The sequence below is a fragment of the Hyperolius riggenbachi genome, chromosome 7 (assembly GCF_040937935.1).
Source record: "Hyperolius riggenbachi isolate aHypRig1 chromosome 7, aHypRig1.pri, whole genome shotgun sequence".
NCBI classification, from domain to species: Eukaryota; Metazoa; Chordata; class Amphibia; order Anura; family Hyperoliidae; genus Hyperolius; species Hyperolius riggenbachi.
In genome coordinates this window covers 302,800,533-302,819,007 of record NC_090652.1, presented here as the reverse complement: position 1 = coordinate 302,819,007, position 18,475 = coordinate 302,800,533, and the positions used below count along the sequence as shown (strand labels likewise).

General features: G+C 41.8%; 2 long non-coding RNA genes across 7 annotated transcripts in view; one reads left to right on the top strand and one right to left on the bottom strand.

The window, feature by feature from the left end:
* Window positions 1–18,475, top strand: part of LOC137525897 (uncharacterized) — a 110,879-nt gene that overhangs the window by 15,028 nt on the left and 77,376 nt on the right. The window lies entirely within an intron of this gene.
* The window catches only part of LOC137525896 (uncharacterized), a 35,046-nt gene continuing 18,493 nt past the window's right edge, over window positions 1,923–18,475 (bottom strand). Inside the window, exon 3 of the long non-coding RNA XR_011023049.1 lies at window positions 1,923–2,393. This is a non-coding gene — a long non-coding RNA (uncharacterized lncRNA). The remainder of the gene's footprint in view (window positions 2,394–18,475) is intronic.

Here is an 18,475-nt window from a genome sequence, read left to right as displayed (position 1 = left end):
AGACAGGGGCGTAGCAATAGGGGGTGCAGCGGTTGACATGTGAGTGGTTAGGGAGATGTGCCTACACGGGGCGTCCCTGTGTAAAACATGTAATGTTCGATTACATCCAAACAAAGCCTCCCACCTGAATGCTAATTTATGCAATTCCTGCTATATTTGGTACAGCAGGCAAAGGGTGTATGACAGTACACCTGATTGGCTGACTGCCGCCTGCTGACCAGATAAAGGTAGGAAATTGCTCTAGCTGGGAGTGAGCAAATTGTGTTTGTTGCAGTTAGCATTCAGTGCAGAGGCAGTGGGGCTGAATTCCCTGGTGGTGAGAGGTCCAGGGCCCACCCGCACTTCCCTCTGGGTATCGCATGGTGGTTTGGGGGCCCCAGCCAGTGAGCGAGACTGGGGCCCCCAGCTGTCATGCGAACCAGTGTTTGTGCTCCTTCACTTCCTAGTTAGTTTGCAGGAATTCTGCAGCCAGCCAATCACCATGAGGCTTCAGTCCCCGCATGGTGATTGGCTGGCTGCATGACTCCTGCAAAACGAACAAGAAAGTGGAGGATTCCCATCCACTGGGATTTTGTCCCTTTAAACACAGCATGGACAGTTCTACTGCACCCTTTGGGAATTCTTGGCATGATTACCGACAGGGTCAGGATTAGGTGTCCCCAATACACCAGATCATTGGTGACCAGAGAACTCTAGCCCTGGGGAGAGCTCATTCCATCCTCAGTAAATACGGCCTTTTTAAAGGAAACCAGAGATGAACGCTTTGGCACAAAATAAACATATCCCCCAATAGATTTTACAAAATAAATACTATACCTTGCATTTTCGCCGCTCTAGTGTGCTGGTTTTTGTGTTTTTTTAATATAACGTCACGTAAAACACAGTTCATCAGAAAAGCATATTATTTAGGCCCGGTTCACATTAGCGGTGGCCGTCCGGAATCGCCGTGCCGGAGCCGGACCGCTTGCAGAACGGACGGAACGGACGCACGGCAATAGCAATGAAAGCCTATGCGTCCGTTCACATACGTCCGTTCTGCCGGACCGGAGCCGGACCGGATCCGGACCGGATCCGGACTCCGGCGTCCGTTCCAACATGCGCTATTTTTTGGTCCGGCTCCTCCGGCAGCCGTATCCGGAGCGGAGCCGGACTGCACCATCCGGCCAATACAAAGCAATGAGAGCCGGAGAGCGCACAACACACTGGCTACAAAAACCGGACGTTCTACCCCACTTCCTATGCATTTTGGATGGGGACCACATGGGCCCAGCGTTCAAAGAGTGGGGCAGCAGCGATTTCATGCTGGAGCTCGTTTTGGCAGCAACATGTCTGATGTCTGATAACGAGGAGGCGAACAACAGGAAGGAGAGAATTCCCAGGTTTACGAGTAAAAAATGCCTGGATCCATGGTCCCAACTGCAGTCTCTGTATCCACGGATGGTCTCCACACGTCCACCTGTCTCCAACAATGACCCCAGACCCTTCTGCTGACCTCCCAGACCCCAGGTATTTACAGGATGGTATCTCCTTAAGAAACCGGATCCGGACCGCAACCGTGTTCACACCGCACGGAAACCGGATGCAAACGGACCGGATCCGGACCGGATCCGGATAGGAACCGTACGGATCAGGTCCGGTCCGGCTCCGGTGCGGTCCGGACATCCGGTGCGGTTTTGACAAAACCGCAAGTGTGAACGGGGCCTTAGTGGGCAGTGTGTAAAATGAAATCACCATTTCTTCAATATACCCTTACATTAGAAGCTCCTCCCATCTCATCACAGCTCTCTGTGATGCTGCAAGTATACAGAACAGGAAAGCAGAGCCAAAAGGGGGCAGGCTTGGGCTTGAAAAGACATCAAAGAAGACAGACTAAGCTATAATGATTCTTGAGCAAAGCCAGACTGAATGCTCAGTCAGGGGTTTTATCAGGACTGTTAACAAGCAGGCTGAGCAGTGTAGGATGAAACAGAGAGCAGGGTAGGTGTTTTCTCTAATGTTCCCACTGATATATATGGTAAAATGCATGAGGGTGCTTCGTCTCTGGTTCACTTTAATGATGATTGTCCACAACCTCTATAAGACCCGCTGGGAAAGGCTTGTGAATAGGAACCATATAAACTGGCACTGAGAATCCACAGCTGGACGGGTCTGGTATGCGCTGGTACTAACAAGGTTTCAGCACGCTCTCCCATGGCGGTTTATTGGTGGCAATTTTCCACCTCCAGCTGCTGACCCTTTGACTGGAAAGCCTGGGACATTTCTCTCCAAGCTACTGAACTTGGCATCAAAACAGAATGTTCCCCTCATCGCTCTGCCTTCGTTTCCCTTCATTTTCGCCATCTCATTCTTTCCACGCCGCTGTCGGCTCGGCATCGCTGGGTGTTACAGCAAACCTGAAGGGAATATAAACTCAGGAGATACTGAACTGTATGTGTAGTACAGCTAAGAAATAGAACATTAGTAGCAAAGAAAATTGTCTCAAATTGTTTCCAGTACAGGAAGAGTTAAAACAAATTCAGTTGTCATCTATGCAAAAAGAGCTTCTCTGAGCTCCCCGACACACTGGGTTGAATAAAGTTCTGTTTTCTGAGCTTGAGATAAGGTTTTACTGCAGGAAAGTTCAAAGGGTCATTATTTCTGCTTTGTTTTATAGCTTAAAAGACAGAGTGTGGTTTTAAAGAGACTCTGAAGCCTACAAAATTACCTCTTTTTTTAGGCAGCACTTTTCAGCATTAACCTCCTTAGCGTTATGCCCGACACTGTGTCGGGCACACCGCCGGCTGTCCCCAGGAGTCCCCCAGCATAATTTTTAGAGATCGCATTGTTGTGGCTCTCTAACCCTAATACCCCCGGGTGCTGCCTAACCCCAAGACCCCCCTGGTGGCGCCTAACCCTAATACACTCTGTTGCCTAATCCTAAGACCCTAACCCGGTGGTGCCTAACCCTAAGACCTCACCTGGTGGTGCATAACACTAAGACCCCTCCTGGTGGTGCCTAACCCTGAGACCCCTCCTGGTGGTGCCTAACCCTAAGACCCCCCTGGTGGTGCTGAACCCTAAGACCCCCCTAGTGGTGCCTAACCCTAAGACCCCCCTGGTGGTGCTGAACCCTAAGACCCCCCTAGTGGTACCTAACCCTAAGATCCCCCTGGTGGTGCCCACTGCCTAACCCTAAGACCCCTCCTGGTGGTGCCTAACCCTAAAACCCCCTTCCTGATGCCCAACGCTAAAACTCCAGTTTCTCCTCTGCCTGCAAATAACGTTAATACAAAAAAGCGATACATTTCTAACATAATACATTTCAGAACGATAATTTACAATATTATAATTCTCAAAACAAATTTCAAAACAATATATTTTGCATTACTCCCTAAAACCCTTTTTCTCCGCTGCAAATAACGTTAATACAAAAAGCGATCCATTTCTAAGATAATAAAGTTCAAAATGATAATGTACATTATTATAATTCTTAAAACAAATGTAAAAATAATATTTATCGAAATGCCAATTCTCAAAACAAAAAAAATTTGTTTGGAGGGGCCCGGCGCCCGCTATTTATTGGGTGCCCAAATTTCTTTTTTGCCGCCAAATAGTTGATATTTTGTATTAGCGCCTTATGGGCGCCCAAATAGTCCATTAGCCCCAGGAGCCCAAATGTCCTGATTCCACCGGGGACAATGGTTTACTAAACGTTCTCGATGTAAAGGAACGCCCGCATGGAACTGGACAGATATGCACTGTCTAAAAACAAAACTCCAGATAGATGCTGTTCATTCTCTTTATCTGAAAGGCTTCAATTTACTAAGCATTACCACATATGGTAAAGCAGAAAACAGCAGATTTTACCAAAGATCTTGCCAAACGCCTTGACACAAATTACCCATGAGAAATTTGACCAATGGGTCTAGTCAAGATGACATATTAGAATATGGAGAAGTGATCCCCTTATGTGTCCCCTTTTAAGATGTAAGTCTTATTTACGGGTAGACAGGGACCTTAAAGAGAAACCATGACCAAGAATTGAACTTCTTCCCAATCAGTAGCTGATGTCCCCTTTCCCATGAGAAATCTTTACCTTTTCTCAAACGGATCATCAAGGGGATCTGCATGGCTGATATTGTGGTGAAACCCCTCCCACAGTGTGATGTCAGGACCATGGTGCTGACATCACACTGTGGGAGCCTTGTTGCATTGTGGGAAATAACAGCTCTTTCCAACTGCCAAAAAAGCAAGCAGCATCTCCTTCCACTGACTGCCAGCAGTAAAAATGTCACCATGTGATAAATGTCAGAATGTAAATCGGGGAGAGGAAAGATTTTACAATAGCCAAACAATAACTAAATCATTCATAAATAATTATTGTAAAAATGAAGCACTTTTGTTAATCACGTTATTTTCACTGGAGTTCCTCTTTAAAGGGGATGAACTATAGACAAAACCTTCTCCTCAACCTCAATAAGTAAGTATTGACCCAAATCATTCAATAACCAATTAAAACATTGATTTATTATAAATCTTTAAAAAATATTCACATAAATACAAATACACGGTATCCGCATAGCCATTACAGCAAAGTCATGATTAAATCAAATCAGAAAGATCATTTTAAAGCTCTCTTTCTCCTCTTTCCAATGATATATAAACCGCCGCCCTACGCCTTTTAGTTTTCCCTATTTTCGTGATTGAAATTGCTGCGACTTCGATCGCGAAAATAGAGAAAACTAAAAGGCATAGGGCGCCGATTTAGGTGTTGTCAGAAAGAGGAGAAAGAGAGCTTTAAAATGATATCCATCTTTCCATAGTTTCTGCACTGCTCGGAGTCCCTTTAAACAGTTTACCAACATTATGCATAGTTCCTAATAAACTAGAAATTGTCCCTTATGTCATGTCCACCATTGTATAAGTATCATGTAAATCCTCTTTGGGACAAATATATCCATATATTTGACAGTTTATGTACAGCCGAGGTAAACAATCAATTTTCTCGACGCGTTTCGTGAAACATCGGACCATATACAATTCACTTCTTCAGGAGTAATGAATTTCCTGGCTAAATTATATCTTGTAATTGGCTGGAATCAATCAAAATCTCAGGAAAAAAGTATGCTTCATAGCTGGATTCAAATAATCGCAGTTATGTCAAATTAGAGGAACACGAAGAACCCACAGTATGCAGGGAACGTCCTTATTTATGATGATTCAAGTAAGCCAATGTTTGCTGTCAGCATGTCAGCATGGAGTCTGAAGATATGGCTCAGCGTGCGTTCCTTGCCAAACGCCAAATTTACTAAAACCTCATTGAAAAGTAAAATTACTGACTAGTGGGGTAAATTTTCCACTTTTGCAGTAAATACCTCAAGAAATGTCTGGAATTTTAACGCCAGCCTGGATCTGTTCATAACTAGCAATCCGCATTAGGTAAAATTGACAGACAAACCAAATGGGCGATAGGAAGAGCCACCTGTTCCTGCTACTCACCCCATTTGATCCGATGTACTGCCGGGCGGGACATCAGAAAGTAAACAAAGAACCCCCAAGAGCAGGAGATATTCATAAAGGCTTTTTTGTATTCCTTTAGACGTGCAAATCTATAAACTGATACACAAAAGTGGGCCCTCTAGGTAAGCATGCACATCTATAGGGATGCAAGGAGGGACTTTTATGCTCGTAGGCTGTCACAATGGCTCAGGCAGACCACTTACAGGAGACCTGTTACCATTCTGTGTTATTACCTTGACAAAGGGGACCCCTCGGGGCAACCGAAACGAGTCATTGGCTTACAGAATGGATTTGTGTCACATCTATTGAATAGAAGCAGACTTGGTCTACAAGCGAGTGTGCGGACCTTCTGTATTTATCATTGACTGTTTACCCAGTCCTGCACCTCCACAGTAGGGTGTGATTCTTCGTCTGGCATTGGATTCACTTACAGAAGAAGAATCCCAGCTTGCTATCCCAGCTTGCTACAGAATCTGGAAGGTCGTAAAATTCCAGCAGAAAGCCAATTTCTCAGTTTTCGATCGCAAATTGTTTTTCTACACCGGCAATCGGCACTATAAAAATCGGAAAATCCATCAGAATGGCATCAGAGTCTTGTGATTGGTTTACGATTTCTGTGGTTTTCCCATTCCTGCGGTAATGTTTTGCATTCTCTGATTGGTCCAATACTACCAAGTATTTCCAAGTCAAATTATATTGTGGATTCCGTAAAAATCAACCTTTTTTTAAAAAATTACCTACCTTTATTAACAAAAACGGCAAAAAAAACAACACTTTCTGCGGAAATCGGAATTGGAATTCCGTTGGAATGTTGCGGTATCAGTATTTGCAGAAACTGGAATTTTGTCGAAATCGGAAATCGCCATCCCTAATGCAGAGACCTACTCCACAGCTGATGAGACTTCTACATTTTACCGTGCAAGTGAATTAAAGATATATTTTTTGTATAGTACTGAACTATTGCCACATGCAGGAAAATATTAGTGAATTTCAGAAAAAAAGTCGACAACACAAAATGTTTCGCCTCCTATGTAGGCTTCGTCAGGGTGAAAATGACCTAGTGTTGCAGACAAAGTGCTATAGGGTTTTTTCTTTGGCGATTCTTGTAAGGGCCAAGAATACCTAGGTGAGAAGTAGGGAGAGATGGGGAGCCCAATAATGCAGTATCGTCAGATATAGGGAGGATAAAATGATATAGACATATACTCACAAAGGTGGGTTGCAGTTCCTGCAACCACAGTATAGGCCTGCAGAGAATTAACAGGCCCTGCTGGATACTGGATGGTCGCTCTCCTGTAGTACGATAGGCTTTTCAGAAAAACTGCAAAGCTATTACCTCCAAAGGAGGTCTGACGGGTAGTGGGTAGGATGGAGGAGCCCAATATGTAATAAAAAGAGAGGTAATTGCTTACCTCTCGAGAAGATATAGACACCAGTTCAACTGGAAAAAAAGTTTTTCTTCAAAAAGCAATCTGACAACACGTTTCACTGGTCATGGCCCGCTTCCTCAGGTCAATACAAATTGCCTAGATAGCATAGGGGATAGAGTGTAGGAATCTTAACCACTTTACCCCCGGCGGTACGAATTTCTCCATCCTTTTTTTCCCTCCTAAAAAACCAGGGACGGAGAAATCTGTACCTTCCGCGCTCCCGCCGCTGTCCGCGCTACCGCCGCTCGTGCACCCGTCGCTCGTGCACGCCGCCGCCCGCTTGCCCGGAGATCAATGAACGGGAAAATCCATTCCCGTTCGTTGATCTAAGCCCCCGCAATGATCTGCTGCTTCTTTCAGAAACAGCGCGATCATTGTGATTCTCCCAGCCTCCTACTGCTTCCTGTAAGCGTCCTTCCGGTCGCTTACAGGTCGCATGCAAACATACTCACTGTGGCCATCTTGTGTCCAAATAGTAAACTACACCCTAATGCATTTTACACATACAAATAAATTGTTTTACATAATAAATTAACTCATTACCTCCCACACTCCCCAATTTTTTTTTTTTTTGTAATTTAAAAAAAATATATATATATACAATAAAAAAACAAAAACAAATAGTTACCTTAGGGACTGAACTTTTTAAATATTTATGTCAAGAGGGTATAACACTGTTACTTTATAAACTACGGGCTTGTAATTAGGGATGGACGCAAAACTGAAAAAAATGCACCTTTATTTCCAAATAAAATATTGGGGCCAAACATTGTGATAGGGACATAATTTAAACGGTTTTATAATCGGGAATAATGGGCAAATAAATTTCATGGGTTTTAATTACAGTAGCATGCATTATTTAAAAACTATAATGGCCGAAAACTGAAAATAATAATTTTTTCCCACATTTTTTCCTATTTTCCCCATTAAAACACATTTAGAATAAAATAATTCTTGGCATTATGTCCCACCTAAAGAAAGCCTAATTGGTGGCGGAAAAAACAAGATATAGTTCATTTCATTGCGATAAGTAATAATAAAGTTATAGACGAATGAATGGACGGAGCGCTGAAAGGTGAAAATTGCTCTGGTGGTCAGGGGGTAAAACCCCTCAGTGGTGAAGTGGTTAAGATTATTAGAGGCACCTACACTCTATCCGCTATGCTATCAAGGCATTTTGTATTGACCTGAAGAAGCGGGCCATGACCTGTGAAAAGCGTTGTCAGATTGCTTTTTGAAGAAAAACTTTTTTTCCACTTGAACTGGTGTCTATATCTTCTGGAGAAGTAAGTGATTACCTCTCTTTTATTGTATATTTTTTTATTTATATTTTAAAATACTAAAATAGAACACACATTGGGCACCTCCATCCTACCCATTACCAGACAAAGTGTTAGTGCAGTGAAATAAAGTCGTCATTTCACTCATCAAAGTAGCAGCATGATACCAGCCAGCACGGCCAGTGGCATCTCAGTGACCAATGGCTTTCTGCTTTTAATGTGAATCAATAAAGGTTACATTCACTTAATGACAACTGGACGTTTATAAACATCCAGTGTATTTTTGGAGAGTGCACCAGCAGTTTGTTACTAAATGAGGCATATGTGGTATCATTTTATCTGAAAAGAGTTGTAGAATACAAAATTTTAGGATGCATTAAAAGGGAAATAAAAACTCGAGATGCTAGCATAATATTGCCCCTGTTTAACTCTCTAGTAAGGCCACATCTGGAATATGGAATTCAGTTCTGGGCACCACATTACAGGAAAGATATTGCAGTTTTAGAGCAGGTGCAGAGACGAGCAACAAAATTGATACGTGGGATGGAAGGTCTCGCTTACCAAGAAAGGTTAGATAAACTGGGTTTATTTAGTCTGGAGAACAGACGCCTTAGAGGAGATCTAATTAACGTGTATAAATACTGTACATCAAAGGGCAATATAATAGCTTGGCGGATGAGCTTTTTGTCCCTAAGCCTTCACAAAGGACTAGAGGACACGATCTGCGTATGGAGGAAAAACGTTTTAGCCGTTTATTTAGGAAAGGGTTCTTTACAGTAAGAGTGATTAAGATGTGGAATGCATTGCCACAGGAAGTCGTTATGGCAAACTCTATACCTGCATTTAAAGGGGGCTTAGATGCTTTCCTTGCGTTGAAAGACATCCATGGCTACAATTACTAGGTAATGCCTAATGATGTTGATCCAGGGATTTTATCTGATTGCCATCTGGAATCAGGAAGGAATTTTTCCCTTTTGGGGCTAATTGGACCATGCCTTGTAAGGGTTTTTTCGCCTTCCTCTGGATCAACAGGTATATGTGAGGGAGCAGGCTGGAGTTGTACTTTGTACTGGTTGAACTCGATGGACGTATGACTTTTTTCAACCATAATAACTATGTAACTATGTAATACATTTTGGTGTGTTTTAAAGCGTGGACACACATCACATAAAAAATAGGTACGGACAAACTTAAAGAGTAACTGTCAGGCTGCAAAAGCTAATTTAAACCTCTATTCTTCTGTGTTAAACAGTTTAGAAGAAAGCCAAAAAGGCAATACTGAAGTTAAAAATCTATCTACTTTGATTTTTGCTGAATAGCAAGCCTCTTTATTCCCAGGCTCCTAAGGAGCCCGGCAGGCCGCATAACAGATACTGCAAAGCATGCTGGGGCTGCTTCTTCTCCCTACTGCACTCCCTTGGTCCTCCCCTTCATTTCCCTATCCCGCCCTGAGGCTGCTTTCACAGTGGAAAGGTACAGGCTCATGTTACAGCAGCAGCCCAACTCACAGCACTGAAAAATCAATGTGCTGTTCACATGGCACATTGTTCTGTTAGAGTATACTGCACGAGTCCGCTATTGTTCCTAGCCACATGGCTAATTAATATTCACTCCACAGTAGTGTTGTCCGGATCATGAACCATTAGAATCTTTGATCCTGATCTTTTTTGTGAGTCGAATCATCAGGAAGCAAGGTAAGGGAGGATATTACATCACAATTGGCTTCAGACAAGACAGACAAACATGGAACCTGCCATGAGCTGTCAGGAGCATCAATCTCTGCAAATACTATATAAAAATTCTGTGAAATCCAAACGTGGACAGTGAAATGCATATGTAATGTAAGTACAGCCAATATTTAGCTACTGATCTATGTGGTTTTTTTTCTCTGAGACCCTATACCTAACAGCTTCTCTTTAACCACTTAAGGACCGCAGTCTTTTCACCCCTTAAGGACCAGAGCCTTTTTTCCATTCAGACCACTGCAGATTAAATGGTTTATTGCTCAGTCATACAAGCTACCATCTAAATGAATTTTACCTCCTTTTCTTGTCACTAATACAGCTTTCTTTTGGTGCTATTTGATTGGTGCTGCGATTTTTACTTTTTATTCTATTCATCAAAAAAGACATGAATTTTGGCAAAAAATGATTTTTTTAACTTTCTGTGCTGACATTTTTCAAATAAAGTAAAATTTCTGTATACATGCAGCGCGAAAAATGTGGACAAACATGTTTTTGATTAAAAAAAACCCATTCAGTGTATATTTATTGGTTTGGGTAAAAGTTATAGCGTTTACAAACTATGGTGCAAAAATTGAATTTTCCCATTTTGAAGCATCTCTCTCATTTCTGAGCACCTGTCAGGTTTCATGAGGTGCTAGAATTCCAGGATAGTATAAATACCCCCCAAATGACCCCATTTTGGAAAGAAGACACCCCAAAGTATTCACTAAGAGGCATGGTGAGTTCATAGAAGATTTTATCTTTTGTCACAAGTTAGCGGAAAATGACACTTTGTGACAAAAAAAATAAATAAAAAAAAGTTTCCATTTCTGCTATCTGGTGACAAAAAAAAATGAAATCTGCCACGGACTCACCATGCCCCTCTCTGAATACCTTGAAGTGTCTAGTTTCCAAAATGGGGTCATTTGTGGGGTGTGTTTATTGTCTTGGCATTTTGGGGGGTGCTAAATTGTAAGCACCCCTGTAAAGCCTAAAGGTGCTCATAGGACTTTGGGCCCCTTAGCGCACCTAGGCTGCAAAAGAAATGTCACACATGTGGTATCGCCTTACTCAGGAGAAATAGTATAATGTATTTTGGGGTGTATTTTTACACATACCCATGATGGGTGGGAGAAATATCTCTGTAAATGAGATTTCTTTTGATTTTTTTACACACAATTGTCCATTTAAAGAGATATTTCTCCCACCCAGCATGGGTATGTGTAAAAATACACCCCAAAACACATTATACTACTTCTCCTGAGTACGGCGATACCACATGTGTGACACTTTTTTGCACCCTAACTGCGCTGAGGGGCCCAAAGTCCTATGAGTACCTTTAGGATTTCACAGGTCATTTTGAGGAATTTATTTTCTAGACTACTCCTCACGGTTTAGGGCCCCTAAAATGCCAGGACAGTATAGGAACCCTACAAGTGACCCCATTTTAGAAAGAAGACACCCCAAGGTATTCCGTTAGTAGTATGGGGAGTTCATAGAAGATTTCAATTTTTTTTCACAAGTTAGCGGAAATTGATTTTTATTGTTTTTTTCACAAAGTGTCATTTTCCACTAACTTGTGACAAAAAATAAAATCTTCTATGAATTCCCCATACACCTAATTTAATACCTTGGGGTGTCTTTTTTCTAAAATGGGGTCACTTGTGGGGTTTCTATAATGCCCTGGCATTTTAGGGGCCCTAAACCGTGAGGAGTAGTCTTGAAACCAAATGCCTCAAAATGACCTGTGAAATTCTAAAGGTACTCATAGGACGTTGGGCCTCTTAGCGCACCTAGGTTGCAAAAAAGTGTCACACATGTGGTATCGTCGTACTCAGGAGAAGTAGTATAATGTGTTTTGGGGTGTATTTTTACACATACCCATGCTGGGTGGGAGAAATATCTCTAAATTAAAATGTTTTGATTTTTTTTTACACACAATTGTCCCTTTACAGAGAGATTTCTCCCACCCAGCATGGGTATGTGTAAAAATACACCCCAAAACACATTATACTACTTCTCCTGAGTACGGCGATATCACATGTGTGACACTTTTTTGCAGCCTAGGTGCGCTATGGGGCCCAACGTCCTATTCACAGGTAATTTTGAGGCATTTGGTTTCTAGACTACTCCTCACGGTTTAGGGCCCCTAAAATGCCAGGGCAGTATAGAAACCCCACAAGTGACCCCATTTTAGAAAGAAGACACCCCAAGGTATTCCGTTAGGTGTATGGTGAGTTCATAGAAGATTTTATTTTTTGTCACAAGTTAGTGGAAAATGACACTTTGTGAAAAAAAACAATACAAATCAATTTCCGCTAACTTTTGATAAAAAATAAAATCTTCTATGAACTCGTCATACACCTAACGGAATACCTTGGGGTGTCTTCTTTCTAAAATGGGGTCACTTGTGGGGTTCCTATACTGCCCTGGCATTTTAGGGGCCCAAAACCACGAGGAGTAGTCTGGAAACCAAATGCCTCAAAATGACTGTTCAGGGGTATAAGCATCTGCAAATTTTGATGACAGGTGGTCTATGAGGGGCCGAATTTTGTGGAACCGGTCATAAGCAGGGTGGCTTCTTAGATGACAGGTTGTATTGGCACTGAAGTGCAGGAATGTTCTCAAATCATGACCTGGACATGGCAATTAAGTCGTACCAGCAGTGATCAGAAAAAAATTTTCTGTCACTGCGGTGGGGCGGGTGAGGGTTTGGCCGGGTGATCAGAAGCCCGCAGGGGGCATATTAGGGCCTGATCTGATGGGTAGCAGTGACAGGTGGTGACAGGGGGTGACGGGGTGGTTGATAGGTGATCAGTAGGTGATTACAGAGGAGAATATATGCAAGCAATGCACTGGCGAGTTGATCAGAGGGGGTCTGGGGGGCTAATTTAGGGTGTGGGCAGGTGATTGGGTGCCCGCAAGGGGCAGATTAGTGTCTGATCTGATGGGTAGCAGTGACAGGTGGTGACGGGGTGATTGATGGGTGATCAGTGGATGATTAGAGGGGAGAACAGATGTAAACAATGCACTTTCAGAGGTGATCTGAGGGTGGGTCTGCACGCAATCTGAGGGTGTGGGTGGGTGATCAGGTGCCCACAAAAGGCAGGTTAGGGTCTGATCTGATGGGTGGCAGTGACAGGGGGTGATTGATGGGTGATTGACAGGTGATCAGTGGGTGATTATAGGGAAGAATAGATGTATACAGTACACAGGGGGGAGGGTCTAGGGAGGATCTAAGGGTGTGGGGGGGGGGGTGTTCAGGAGCCCCCAGGGGGCAGTTTAGGACCTAATCTAAAAAATAGCGTTGAGATAGTGACAGGGAGTGATTAATGGGTGATTAGGGGGTTGATTGGGTGCAAACAGGTGTCCCAGGGGTGGGCAGGCCCCCGATGGGTGCAGTGGGCGATCAGGGGGCAGGATCAGTGTGCTTGGGTACTTACTAGGAGGGCTGCAACCTGCCCTGGTGGTCCCTCAATCACTGGGACCACCAGGGCAGGAGGCAGCCTGTATAATACGCTTTGTATACATTACAAAGCGTATTATCCGCTTTACATGCGGAAGATCGGGGGTTAACAACCCGCCGCCGCTGCTAATTGGCTGGCGGGTTGACGTCGCGGGTGGGCACATCCAGCGTGCGATCCCCGGCCAGCTAGTCCGCAACGAGCCGCCGCCGATCGGCGTATTGCGCGGTCGTTGCGGGCTCCACTTTGCCGCCGCCCGGCAAGTGGTTAAAATCACAATCCAGTAATATATATATATATATATATATATATATATATATATATATATATATATAGATCTATATATATATATATATATATATATATATAGATCTATATATATATATATAGATCTATATATATATATATAGATCTATATATATATATATATATATAGATCTATATATATATATATAGATCTATATATATATATATATATATATATAGATCTATATATATATAGATCTATATATATATAGATCTATATATATATAGATCTATATATATATAGATCTATATATATATAGATCTATATATATATATATATAGATCTATATATATATATATATAGATCTATATATATATATATAGATCTATATATATATATATAGATCTATATATATATATATAGATCTATATATATATATATATAGATCTATATATATATATATAGATCTATATATATATATAGATCTATATATATATATAGATCTATATATATATATATAGATCTATATATATATATATAGATCTATATATATATATATAGATCTATATATATATATAGATCTATATATATATATATAGATCTATATATATATATATATAGATCTATATATATATATATATATAGATCTATATATATATATATAGATCTATATATATATATATATAGATCTATATATATATATATATATAGATCTATATATATATATATAGATATATATATATATATATATATATATATATATATATATATATATATATATATATATATATATATATATATATATATATATATATATATAGATCTATATATAGGTGGTTGGGAGGGGATCAAGGGATACATGGGGGGGGGGAGAGCTGGAAAAAAGTTTATTTTTACACTAAAATCGCACAGCCTGTCACGGCTGCAGGCTGTGCGTCTCTCCCTGTCACACAAGATCCACAGTGACAGGGAGAGGGAGGCGGAGAGGGAGGCGGAACGGCAACTATGTTGCCTTTCGGAGGGTGATCGCTGTGATTGGCTCACAGCGATCACACGGCAGGGAGCCAATCAGTGACGGCTCCTGCCGATACCCGGAAGCCTTAGCTGTCATAAGACAGCTAAGTGCAGCCGGTTCGGTGCGCGCGATCGCGGCGGGGAGCGGCGGCGCCGGTGATAGAGATCTACGCCCTGCCAGCCAGGAGCCCATCAAAACAGGGCGTAGATCTCTATCACTGCGGTCCGGAAATGGTTAATCCAACATAAAAAAGTCATTTTTAAAATTATAATCAAATTTGGGAAAGTTTTAGCAAAACTACAAGAGACATATGTAGTAACATTTTAAACGTGATAAGTAGTAGAATAGAATTTAAAAATTTTTAGGGTTGAGGCCCATGTCTTGTGTATTCTTTTTAGTCACAAACTGAATAAAAGGCAATTACATTTTTGCATATTCTGTACCAAAATAAATGACTTGTAAAATGAAAACAATGTGACAGAATATGAAAAAACAACATATACTGTTACATTAGGAACTTAGCTTTTTAAATATTTATGCCATGAGGGTATGTTACTATTATTTTTGCAAATAAGGTCTTATAATCATCAACAGTATACAAACAGAAAAAAAAGACACCTTTATTTCCAAATACAATATTGTCACCATACATTGTGCTAGGAACATAATCTAAACGTTGTTATAACCAGGATGAATAAGCAAATACAATTTGTGGGTTTAACTTATAGTTAGCAATGTTTATTGTAAATCTATAATGGATGTAAATGGAGAAATAGTCCATTGTTCAGTAGTTTTTCCTATCTTTACCCTTTAAGGCATTGAAAATATGGTAATTGCTAAAGAAAATGATCACACACTAAAAGCCTAATTTGTCCTGAAAAAAACAATAATTAGATCATTTAGGTGTGATTAGTAGTAATAAAGTTATTGGGGAATGAATGGGAGCAGGGCTGATATGTGAATATTTGTTTAGCCCTGAAGTGGTTATTGTATTTCGGACCTTTATACCCCAATCTTCCCCATACTAGGGAATCTTTGTTGTGGACTTAGCACTATCAGCGGGTGGAGCCTACAACAGCCAATCAAAATTCACCAATTGATTTTCAAGGGGAATATTTACATTGTTGCCATTCTTACACTCTTAATAGCAGAGGCCTCAAATCTGGTACAGTCACTGGCAGACTGGGGTTTAAATTCTGAAAAGGGGCGGACCACAAGCAGCCAATCAGATTTGTTTATTTTCAATGGAAAAATGCAATTTATTGATGCCAAGGACTACATAGCTCATAAACTTGGTCATTGAGTGACTGTATGTCAAGGTTAGAAATAGTGGGCAGAGCCAAAACAACTAACTTTTTAAATTGGAAAATTTAAACGGCAACCATTGTTACATTGTTAATGGCAGGGTTCCCAAACTTGACACAGGTGGTCACTGGGTGACTGGGATTAATATTCAGAAAAGTGGGTGGAGCTGAAAAAGCCAATCAAAATTCACCTGTTGATTTTCAAGGTGAACATTTAAATTGCTGCCATTCTTGCACTGTTAATAGCACAAGCTTCAAACCTGGTACCATTGGTCATTGGGTCACTGGGGTTCAAATTCAGAAAAGGGGGCGGAGCCACAAACAGCCAATTAGATTTGTTTCATTTCACTGGGAAAATACAAATGATTGTATTGACCAAACTTGGTCATTGAGTTACTTTGTGTCCAGGTTACAAAAAGTGGGCAGAGCCAAAACCAAGTTTCACTGGGAAAATATAAACTGCAGCCATTCTTACACTGCTAATAGTAGGGTTCTTAAACTTTACCTAGATGGTGAATCAAAATTCACCTGTTGATTTTCAAGGGGAATATTTAAATTGCTGCCATTTTTACACTGTTAATAGCAGATGCCTCAAACCTGCTACAGTTGGTCATTGGGTGACTGGGGTTCAAATGCTGGAGAGGGGAGGAGCCACAAACAGCCAATCTGATTTAATTTCTATGGGAATATGCAAATTATTGATGCCAAAGACCCCAAAGCTCACAAACTTGGTCATTGAGTGGTTGTGTGTAAGGGTTAGAAAAAGTGGGTGGAGTCAACCCCAGCCAAATATATTCCCGGGCAACGCCGGGTCATCACCTAGTAGTAAAAATAAAACTCCAAATATTTACTGGATTTTTTTTTATGAGGGATGCCTATAAATATACTTTTCATAGGTTGCTACATAATCAAATACAACGTCCACCTTAAAAAAACAAACATCTTCCAAAGACTATCTGAACTTATGGAAGAAATGGGTTGCTCTGAACTGAGCATGTGCAACTTTGCAGGGCCGGATTTGTGGGCAGGCCCGAATAGGTCGGGGACTAGGGCGGGGCTTGAGCTGGGGCGGTGTTGTAGCTGACAGGAGATCAGCTGTTTTATAATTATCTATCTGTGGACAGAGGTCCTGCTGCTTCGAGTCTCTCTCATACTTATGCACGCTGTGTGCTCTGACCCATACCGCCCCTCCCCTTCCTTCCCATCTGACACTGGGCAGAGAGCAGAACAGCGCGGGAGACTTGAAGACTTGAAGATAAGGAGGAAATAGTCACGTCACTCACTACAGAGTCAGGTAATTATGGTGGATCTGCTACCAAGTTCTGTGGGCGCTGCTAGCTTTATTGCTGTGCTAATTGCTGGAGGGCTGCCTTTCCGCACAGACAGCGTCTGCCAGTCTTCTCCCCCACGAGCAAGATTCTGTCTAAAGTCCTGCTCAGTCCCTCCTCCCCTACTTGCATTGTGGCATCTAGAGCAGGGACTTTCCTTCAAAGTTCTCTGTCCTCCTCTGCATTCAGTTTCTATATGTACTGTACCTGAGAACACAGTATGAAAGCTGTGGGGGAAGGGAAGTGAGAGATGGTGCATCTGCATGAAGTTCAGTTGTTCACTAAATGATTCCAATGTTCCAGCCCAGGCTATGTTCACAGTAGGAGTTGGATTGTGTTCCCTATAGCAGCAGAATGCAATGCAATAGATAGGTAAAACGACTCCACACTTTATCATCATGTTGCGTCGCATCATTATTATTTAGTATTTATATAGTCCCGACATATTACGCAGCGCTGTACAGAGTATATCGTCTTGTCACTAACTGTCCCTCAGAGAGGCTCACAATCTAATCCCTGCCATAGTCACATGTCTATGTATGTATCGTGTAGTGTATTTATTTTAGTCTAGGACCAATTTAGAGGGAAGCCAATTAACTTATCTGAATGTTTTTGGGCTGTGGGAGGAAACCGGAGTGCCTGGATGAAACGCACACAGAGAGAACATACAAACTCCTTGCAGATAGTGCCCTGGCTGGGATACGAACCGGGGACCCAGCACTGCATGGCAAGAGCGCTAACCACTACACCACTGTTATGTATGTCGCATTACATACAGTGAAGCACAGCATCAATGAAAAGTATGCTTCTCTGTAACTGTTAAATGTATATAGTTTGTTACCATGGCGCTCTCCACTGTACTGCAACATACCCACCGCACTGTGAACGTAGCATAGGTAGTTCATTGCAGTTTGGTGAGCTGCGTTACAGAGCAGCTGTTATGAAGCATCCCAACACACCCATGTGAAAGTACCTTAAAGAGACTCAGAGATGAGTCAAGTGGGCATTTTTTTATTTACCCGGGGCTTCTTTCAGCCCCATAAGCATGGCTGTGTCCCTCGCCATCCTCCCGCAGTCCTCACAGAATCCTCCATTCAGCCGCAATCAACTCCTGGTACGCGGCTCAGTCGGACTCAGTCTGACTGAGTGACGTCAGCCGGGGCCTTTTGTGCTTGCGTAGAAGG